Below are 9,854 nucleotides of genomic sequence, written 5' to 3' on the forward strand. Positions count from 1 at the left end.
GGGGTCGGACTTGAAGATCTACAAGGTCCCTTCCGACCCTACTTCTATGATTCTATGATTCAGACAAAAACCCAACTCAGGGTTTCAAAATAACAGGTTTATTAAACAGACAACACACTACACAGTCCCATGAAGTTATTGGTTCCCTCCCCAACACCCCCTCACACACACACACACAAGCACTCACAATGGCAGCAGGAGAAAGACTCAGTGGAAGAGTTGGAGTCCAGGTAGGGAAGAGAAACAGAGTCCAAGTCCTTGGTTGAAGAGAGGGTGGAGGTGATAGGAACCTATCCAGACTGGAAAGGGGTCTTTGTCTATCAGGTGTTGTCCAGAGGGGGGGTTGCCAGCAGGGCCTCTGGATGGATAGGTGGTGTGGCATGGTGCTGGTCCAGATGGAGAGCGTGTCCCAAGGAGTCAGTCTTCACTACCTCTTTTTATGGGGCAGACTACCTCTGCTCTCCTACAGGAGGGCCTGTCCAGGCAATGTTAGTCCTGTTCCAGAGAGTTCCAGGTGTTCTTACTGAGCATGTGCAGCCTTGGCACAATGGTGGGTTGCCTCATCTCTTGTTTCTTGAATGCTGAGGGTGGTTCCAAGGGCTGGGTAGTTGGTCCAGGTATTGGTTTTGATGGTTCGGTCATTCAGAGGGAGCTATTTTTACACTTACTGCCATTGTCCCTCAAGCACCCTCATTTATCCCCATTCATTCAGGAACCAAGTTACATAGGAGGGGTAGGTATGAGTCAGGTTACACAACAGGGCATGGGGACAAGATGGAGACTTGACAAACAAAATGGAAACTTGACATGACTTATGCTAAGTTACATATGTAGGCCTAAATCATATAGTATCAGTAAAACAGTAATATAGAACAGTAAAAATCAATGTAAACATAGTAATTATGCAATATAAAGGAGGAGAAAAAACAAAACAAATACAACTTACTACCAAAATAAAATGCTGAAGCTTATCCTATGTCTTAGCTCACTTACACTTATCTATAGGGAATAGAGAGGGAGAGACAAAGTCGGTAATGGTTGGGGAAGGGGAGGGAATGCTTTTTAAAATTAAAAAAGAAAAAGAAAAACTGGGGGTTTTGCTACAGTGGGGGCAGGGGAGAGCTGCAGCTGGGTGGGAGCACGGAGCATGGGGCTGGGGCTGGTGGCAGTGCAGAGCCCACACCCAGGAGGGTGGTGTCAGTGCGGAGCTCAGGTGGGCAGCATGCAAGTGTGAGGGAGGGTTGAGGGATGTGGGGGACCCCCCACACATGCTCCCCATGGCATGCAGCCCCGGCAGCGGCAGCAGCAGCAGGCAGAGGCACTCAGGGCACTCATGCCCAGTGTAGGCACTGGTGCCCAGCAGTGTATGGCTGCGGCCAGTGCTACACAACACAGTGATGAGTGCAGCCCATCTGTGCCACCTCTTACGCCAATGCCACCCTTGCACACACGCAGCCCCTATACTCGTACTCCACTGGAGGGAAGCTCCACATGCTGAGCCAGGTGCTTTCCCTGCCCCCTGCTGCACAGGTCCCAGGACTCTGCCAGAAGTGGAGGGGAGCCCTGGTCCCTGCTTCCCCACTTAGTCCCAGGACCTGTATGTCAGGGAGCAAAGCAGGCAGCCAGCTCCAGCACATGGAGTGCAGGGCTGCCCGTGCACAGTGAGGAGCACCAGCAATACAGGTGGCCTGGCTGGACTGCGGTCCTGACCCCTATGTGCAGCACTGGCCAGAGCCATGTGCAGCTGGGCACCAGCGCCTGCCCTGGGCATGAGCACTCCTGCCTGGTGCTGCACCATGGGGAGAGTGTGGGGGGATGCCTACACCCACCGCCCTCCTCGAACCCCATAAATGCCACACACCCATACCCTGCCCCCACAACCCCTCACATATACACCTCCCCAACATACCTTATGCCCCTCAGACACACACAGCCACAGCCCCCACACATGCCCCCCACCCCCCCACCATACACACACCCATACCATACCACCATGCCCCCCACACACTCCACCATACACACATACACCCCACCATACACACCCCTACCCCCACTCCCCACCATACATACACATACACACTCACCCCCCACATCCCATCCTACACACACACACACCCCACCATGCACACACAAACACACCCCAACCACAGTCCCCACACATAGTATACAAGATTAAGAATTTATTTTTGACTTATTATGCAATCCCGTCTATATACACTATGCAAACACAAATCATGACAAAAATATTTTTTGTAATAAAATTAAAATATGTTATAGTAAGTGTTTGACTTTTAGTGTATGATGTGGGTTTTTTTCCTGGTCTAAGATGGTTTTTTTCCTGGTCAACCCCTCTCCCAAAAGGACTATTTCCAGGGAGGCAAGGGGAGGATTTCTGGTGGCAAAGGTTAAGGAGCAGGACTTCTGGTCCCAAGATGGCAGCCAGGGGGCCAGTCAACTGTCAATGGGCAGGGCTACCAATGCAGCCATCAAAAGCTCACCAAACCTCATTAAGCGGCCCTTCACTCAAAATAATTGCCCACCCATAGACTAGATGATCTCCTGAAGTCTCTCCCATCCCTATTTTGCTGGTTACCATATAAGGCCAGGAAAGATTTTTTTCCACGTGCTGTTTGCAGCTATTTTGTTTCTCTTTTTTGCATCTTTGTTTGTTTTCCTCAGAAGCAGTAGGTATTAGCTATAGTCAAGGCCAAGGATTATCACTGGGGTGTGCTGATACTCCTGCTGGGACTTAGAACATCCAGATGTTTCTGGCTAGAAGGATTTGCTCCTTTTCTCTGGGTCATACCAATTACCATGTCTGGGATCAGGAAGGAATTTTACCCCACAGTCAGATTAGCACAGGCTGCGGGGATTTTCACTTTTCTCTGTAGTAGGGGCATGACCATCTTCCTTTTATCTCTTGAGCATATTTTAAACTACATCAGTAACAAAACAGTGACAGGGCCCTCATCTCCCTGCTTACTTATGGCAAGTTAAAGGATGTTTTTGATGTTTTGGGGGGTTAGGCCTGGTAGCAGTGTGACAAGGCTGTTAAGAACAGGTTAGAAAAACAATTGCATGGGTTGCTTTAGACAGGGATGATCCTGCCTTGAACAGCAGGTTGTACTAGATGACCTTCTGAAGTCCCTTCCAGCTCTACTTTTCTATGCTTCTATCTAGGTACCCACTTCTCTTCCTCATTGGCCCTCAGAAGTTTGTTCTATTTATCTTCGAGCCATTTTTTGTAAACAGCAGGAAGGTCATGTGATACACAAGCTCCAAATATCTAATAAACTTGGATTTACATCTCATTGCACTAGGTATCATCCAAGTGCCACTGTGCTTCAGAGGGATAATTATCATATTTTCTTGCATACATATGCCCCAGAATATAATACGTGCCTTGTTTTTGAAGGGCAGAATGAAGAAAAATAACATTTTTTTCAGAGTCATGTCTGCAACAGAACAGGCACAGAGCTTAATTTTTAGCCAACTCCATTCTCTTTTCTGTTTGATTAAAGCCAAAACTGGCTATTGTTGAAAGACTGGTCTCCATGGGTGGAATCTATGATTTTGAAAAGGGACCATGCAGCTAGCAAATGCCCTAAGAAAGGCTAGCATAATTAGTGGAACATCAAGACCATTAAAAAAAAGAGATAGTTGTTAACACTTCTGGAGTAAAGAACAATGACCCATTAAGTCAACTGACTCCCTTAGCTGCCTGAATAATAATGCAACAGCTACTGCGCTATGGAGCAGGAATCAAAGCAAGTTTCTTCTATCCCAGTCAGAAAATCAGCTTTTTCACAGTTTTGGGGTACTGATTTGATGGGGAAAGTATATGAGAAAATACAGTAATACAAGGAATAGGGGAGAAAATTCTTTTAGGCAGGAGCCAGAAAAGAGAAAAAAGGAAGAATGGAAACTTTGAGGAGCTAGAATTGTACTAAACTTGCTCACGTGTGAACAGAAATGCTCTTCAATCATTCAGGTAGAGTATAGTCTGAGTTCTTTTGGACTCATCTGTGCTCATGCATACTCAAGACGGAGGACTAGCAAAACAGTTATGATCACGTCACAACCAATCTAGGTGTACGCCATTGGCTGTCAGACTTAAATCTAGTTTTCTTCTTTCTTTGGTAAAATCCAAATACAACTGAATTCATGGGGACATTTTAACTGACAGAAACCAGGGTTAAATTCTAGAAAGTAGCAGGGAGATGTGGTTAATAGCCACAGTTTCATACTCAACAGTTAGGGTCAAATCCTTGTTCTGCAGTATAAGCTGTTGAACATGAACAATGAGCTAACTGAAAAAAAACACATTTTTTATTAATGCCATGAGGTGACTATAAAAATGATATCTACAGAACTAACCATTTTACTTAGAGCTCCTGTCATTGCCACAGCCTTAATTAATAACAAAATTATTATGTTGTCTTGATATTAAGGTTAGAAGATAAGCACCATAATGAAAGTCCTGATGTAAGATGTCAATGCCCAAATGCCACCTACTTGCACTCTCCTAAGAGTAATAACCCAAGAGAAACGTAAGTTATATGATTTTATTCTCAGCCTGAAATGCTTGAGGAGAGAATGCATTCTTGATCTATGGAAGTAATTCTAGATAAGACCATATACAACATGTACAACATAACTGAGTCATTAGGAATTTTTTGGTGCTATAAATTTTCTTTTTTTAATTTTCTCCTTGGTACAAAGGATATTATAAGTACCTCCCTAAGCATTTCTACAGTGGTAGAAATGCAAGAGCAGCATAGTCAATTAATTCCTTCATTTGAATAATTAAACATTTTAAATATTCCCTCCCTACCTTATGTTCAGCTATAGATATATTATTAATAGTTAGCTTGTACTTTATGTTGCAATAGAGTGTTAGGCAGATAATTCTTAGAAGGTGGAGAGGGGGACATTATGAATTTACCTGCCCACTGACAAAGTTATCTTGTTGTAATTCATGTCTGTAATAATTTCACTGTACAAATGCTGTACTTCTCTTTCGTTGAAAATTTTTGCACAAAGTTAATTATTTAAAAATCATTATGGATAATGAATCCATCACACTGTGTTCAACAAAAAATGTTAATTGTGCTGTTCACTATTTTTAGATGTTGTGTCATTATTCATCCTAAGAGTTTACTCTGTAAACTCCTATGCAGTCCATTATGTAGGTGCAAGTGCACAGATTAGTATTCTGGACTTCTGTTTTTGAATGAATTTAATCTATGTATGACAATTGCAGGACTAGCTGCACCTCTACCCTCTCTCTGATCTTTGTGAATGCATCATACAGGTATCATATGCCAGGACCTTGCCTCCCCAGGGTTAGACTAATATAATCTTCACATATTTTAGGCTTCATCATCTACTGATTGCACCATGCTTACCCAGCAGGTTTTACTAGACTCAGTACCTGAAGTGCTTCCTTCAGGGACCAGTGAAGCTGTCTCAAATGAAAGTATTGTTTGTTCTTTACTGAAAGAACAAAGTATGATATAATTCAATATGTTCAAATAGCAAACATCACAATAGCCAGATTGATACATTATATTAATAAATTACAGGGAACTAAAACTCTCATATAATTGTATATTTCTAATTAATTTTAGAGTGAGGTATCAGAGGAATGTCTTCTAGGGAACAGGTGCCACCTTGTTAGAAAAGCTTTGCCCCATGACTAAAATAATTTATATTATGAGAATTATTATTAACTTTCCAGGAGCATCAGATGAAGAATGTGCTATACACATCTGTAATGCATTTTCTGAGGACTGTTGTTAATATTTATAGCTATATGATTATCCCATATCCATGCATGCAACTGCCATTGACAATAACAGGAATTCTGCTGTGGATCACAAACATTTTAGGGCCCATGTGTTGTAACCAAAGGGCTGAACTATTGCTAATTTGGAACTGCAAAATAACCCTTATCTGTAGTGCGGAACATAGATATAGATATGGGCAAAGCTTTTCCGCACTACAGATATATATCTATGTTCCACACTATAGATAAGGGGGTGTTTTACAGTTTTAAATTAGCAATGCTTCAGCCCTCTAGTTACAACACAAGGCCCTTAAGATGTTTGTGATCCACAGCAGAATTCCTGTTGTTATCAATGGCAGTTGCATGCATGGATATGGGATAATCATATAGCTATAAATATTAACAACAGTCCTCAGAAAATATCTCTATCTCTATATATTTCTATATAGATATATAGAGAGATATATATCATTAGAGATTTTTTGATAGGTCAATAGATATATATATCTACCAACCTATCAAAAAATCTCTAATAATTTTGGCATTTGGAATGGTCCTATTTAATTAATTGGTTAATCAATTTAGCAGAAAGGGATGGGCAAGACAGATTGAATGATTTTGGTCTGGCTTCAAAACTAGAATTATTAAACAGTTAGGAACACTAGCCCACAACTAGAACATAAGAGTGACATATTTACATTAGGCCTAGAGGTCTTCTACATCAAAGTCTGAGGTCTTCTCTCACTGGTGCCTGGATTCTCAAATCACTGGTATAACTGGTGCCCTCAATTGCTGGGACTTTGCTGAGCACTCTCTGGTCTGGTTCTGGAGTGGTCTGGCCACTGCCAACCAACCATTCAGCACACAGCAGTAACCGTACTCTGCAACTCGACATCTCGTCGACTCTTGGGCGAACAAGCACACAGATGGATCCACGGACATGCTGCATGTGGATTCAGACTTCATCCCTCAGGCACACACTGAGACGCTTCTGTGCTCGGTAACACCCCGCCTTATCATCCTCCAATCGCGTGCTGACAATGCCCGCCAAACATTCAAATTGTTACGCTCTTTCATTCAACACTCACTTTAACCTCAGGCATGTTGCCTCACTCACTTGTCAATCACTCTTAACCACCAAGACTCAATCATTAATTGTACATGCTCATTTGCAGGAAAGGACAGAGGTTGAAAGTTCACCTCTTCTAGGCCTTTCTGAACCATTCACTTCAACTAGGCATGCTTAATAACAGAACAGAGCAAGTATGCAGAAACAAAAACCTGAGGTCTGCATTCCCAGAGATTAAAGCCAGTATGACTGAGTCACAAGGAGGTCCAGTGGCTTCTCTCAGAGACACCCAGTGAGCACATAATTCAGTTTTGAATATAGAGCTTTTCCTCTTCTCAGTCTTTTGCTGTACAGACCACGCTGCCTCGCTACACAATGTGCTACATATGTTTGAAACCAATTGACAACGGCAGAAAAGATCTTTTATGGTTCTGAGTCCATCTGGAAAAATTGTACTTGAATTAATTTGCTGATTTGCCTAATATGCAATGAAAATACTTTTAAAATTATCATCCACCAGCAATGGTAGGATAATATCAAGAAGAAGACAAGTAATGTTTCTATGGGATAAAATCCCATTCTCACTCTATGTTCAGCAACAGTTTTTCAAAGCAAAGCCGATTTTTCTTCATGTGCATTAAAGTCTGTTTTCATCAGAACAGCTTAATTTTATTTGGACATGTACTACAGATTTTAGAAATGTTGTTAGAAAGATATCAGTAATCCTCAGGGTGCTTAAAAAAAAGAAAAAGAAAACAAGGACTATTGAATCTGCAATGGTGAGAGAAAGCTTTAAAAAATTTCAGGGTAGATCCAGTCCCTACAACTGCCTTCACTGATTGCATGTAGGATTCTGGTGCTTACCTTGAGGAGGGTAATGCATCAAACCGTAGCTTCCCCTGCAGCTTTCCTGTATTGAGCCCAGAATGGCACCAGCCCAGGTTGTTGGTGCCATTGTGTCTTGTCTAGATGTCTGACCATCTGTTGTATTTTCAAAGCACTCATCACCTTCCTGTCTGGACATGACATAACCAGTAGATACCTCTCAACCCAAGGTTACTGTGAACATAAGTAGAAGTATAATTAGAGCAGAAGAGGCATAGTACTTCCACTAACTAATAGGAAAATGTTTTGGACTAGATAATGACCAATGATATGCTGCCAATATTTTAATAAAGGACACTAATGAAAAGTGTTTGTGTTCACTGAGAGTGAGGTAAGAGGCTAATCTAGCAAATTGTTTCTCATTGAATGAAAATTGCTTTCTCATAGCTAAGAGCAAGAAACGAGGGGAAAAAACACATGGGAATCAAGTTTACCTAAAGGACAGTTTGCAGGAAATAAGTATACCTTGTTCTTGAAATATGTTTCAGGGTGGTGCACACTAGGAACATCTGCAAATCAGATCTACTGAGTATACTGATATTATAGCAGAGTTAATAACTTGCGTGCTTTTAGTGGATGGATGAGACATTAGGATACATTCTTCTTTCCTTCCCAATGGACTTAAAAAAACCTACTATTTGGTGCAGTCTGGAAAGAGGAATGAAAGACTGACAAAAAAAATCTTTGTAACAAAAAGAAAAACATTCTTTAAAGTCTGTTTCCATTGTCATATTTTTGTTAAAACTAATATTTAAATCCATGTGCAGTCCTGATGATACTTTTGAAATAAAAAAGTACTGTTTCAGAGGATTGCATGTCACAGTTGCTTGTTAAACTTACTTATTAACTATATATTGACATGTACTATGTTAAAAATATAGGTATTGATTTATTTTATTGGGTAATGTCAAGAGTTATTGTTCCTTGTTTGACTCTTGAATGATGATGATAAGATACTTGTCAATCAATCTTGATATTGTTTTAAAAAGGTCAATATCTAAATCACCTATGAGTGACTATTCAATCATCTTTTCTATCAGAACAGTGAGAAACACGGGCCATTATTCTGATCTCTTTTACATTTTTGTTAACTCCAGAGACTCCTGATTCATACTTTTATAAATCAGAATTCATCCCACTGTGTCTTGTTCCTCCTCCTTGGCATTTTCATCTTTTCTTGGACTGCTCATTATATTTGCAGCACTTTCCTCCTTACATGGTAATCCATCTTATTCTGCTCTTTCAAATTCCTCCTCAAAACACACTTCTTCCACAAAGCCTTTTAAAATTTCTCTCTGAAATCTTCTCATACCGTCCTGTTTTCATACCTACATCTAGTGCCCTGTCTGTGTCTGAACTCTGTTTAATAAGCTCTCACTGTGTACACATGCAATTAGTGCTACGTGGATTTACTTTGCAGTAATTCACTGTGAAGAAAACCCACCGTTGGCAGGCATCTACACATTCAGCCATGTGGGAGTACATTTGCTGCTCATGGCAGTAGCCTGCTCCTGGCCGCCTCTGGCCCTGCAGCAGCCAGGGAGGACTGGAGGCTTCAGCCAGAGCTCCTTGTGGCCAGGAGGCCTCATTAAAAGCTAGGCCTGTGCACTGCTCCCTGGCCACCTGCCTTTCAGGCCCAGAGCAGGCTGCGGCATGCTGCCACAGCCCTCTCCAACTCTGTCACCAGAGCCTGTGCCCACCGCGTGATGGCTGCTCCACCCCCAGGCCCCAGAACCAATGACCCATGCCCCCGGCTCCTGCTCACCACCCTGCTCACCACATTTTGCCACTGCGAAGACCGCTGTCCAGCCCAGGTAAGTCTTGGCCTTGCCTGCCCTCATGATACCATGCTGCTGCCACCTGGACCCTGGCAAGGATGCTGACAACATGCATATGGATGCCACCACAGCTGCCATCCATGAGCTCCTGGGGCTCCAGCCCCAACTACCTGTGGGCCTACTGGGCCAGCCAGGACTGGTGGCTGCACATCATCCAGCACATCAGGGATGACAAGCTGTGCCTGAAATCATTTTGCATGACCCGGGCCACCTTCCAGGAGTTCTTTGATCAGCTCCACCTGCACCTGGAGTGGCAGGCCACCACTGTTTCATG

General features: G+C 42.6%; 1 protein-coding gene across 1 annotated transcript in view; it reads right to left on the reverse strand.

Annotated features, from left to right (window-relative positions):
* Positions 1 to 7,782, reverse strand: part of SHISA9 (shisa family member 9) — a 341,337-nt gene extending 333,555 nt beyond the window's left edge. The window contains exon 1 of the mRNA XM_025203447.1: positions 7,722 to 7,782. The gene's annotated coding sequence lies outside the window, so the exon portion shown is untranslated. The remainder of the gene's footprint in view (positions 1 to 7,721) is intronic.
* Between the last annotated feature and the right edge of the window lie 2,072 nt (positions 7,783 to 9,854).

Source organism: Alligator sinensis, unplaced genomic scaffold, assembly GCF_000455745.1.
Source record: "Alligator sinensis unplaced genomic scaffold, ASM45574v1 scaffold73_1, whole genome shotgun sequence".
NCBI lineage: Eukaryota > Metazoa > Chordata > Crocodylia > Alligatoridae > Alligator > Alligator sinensis.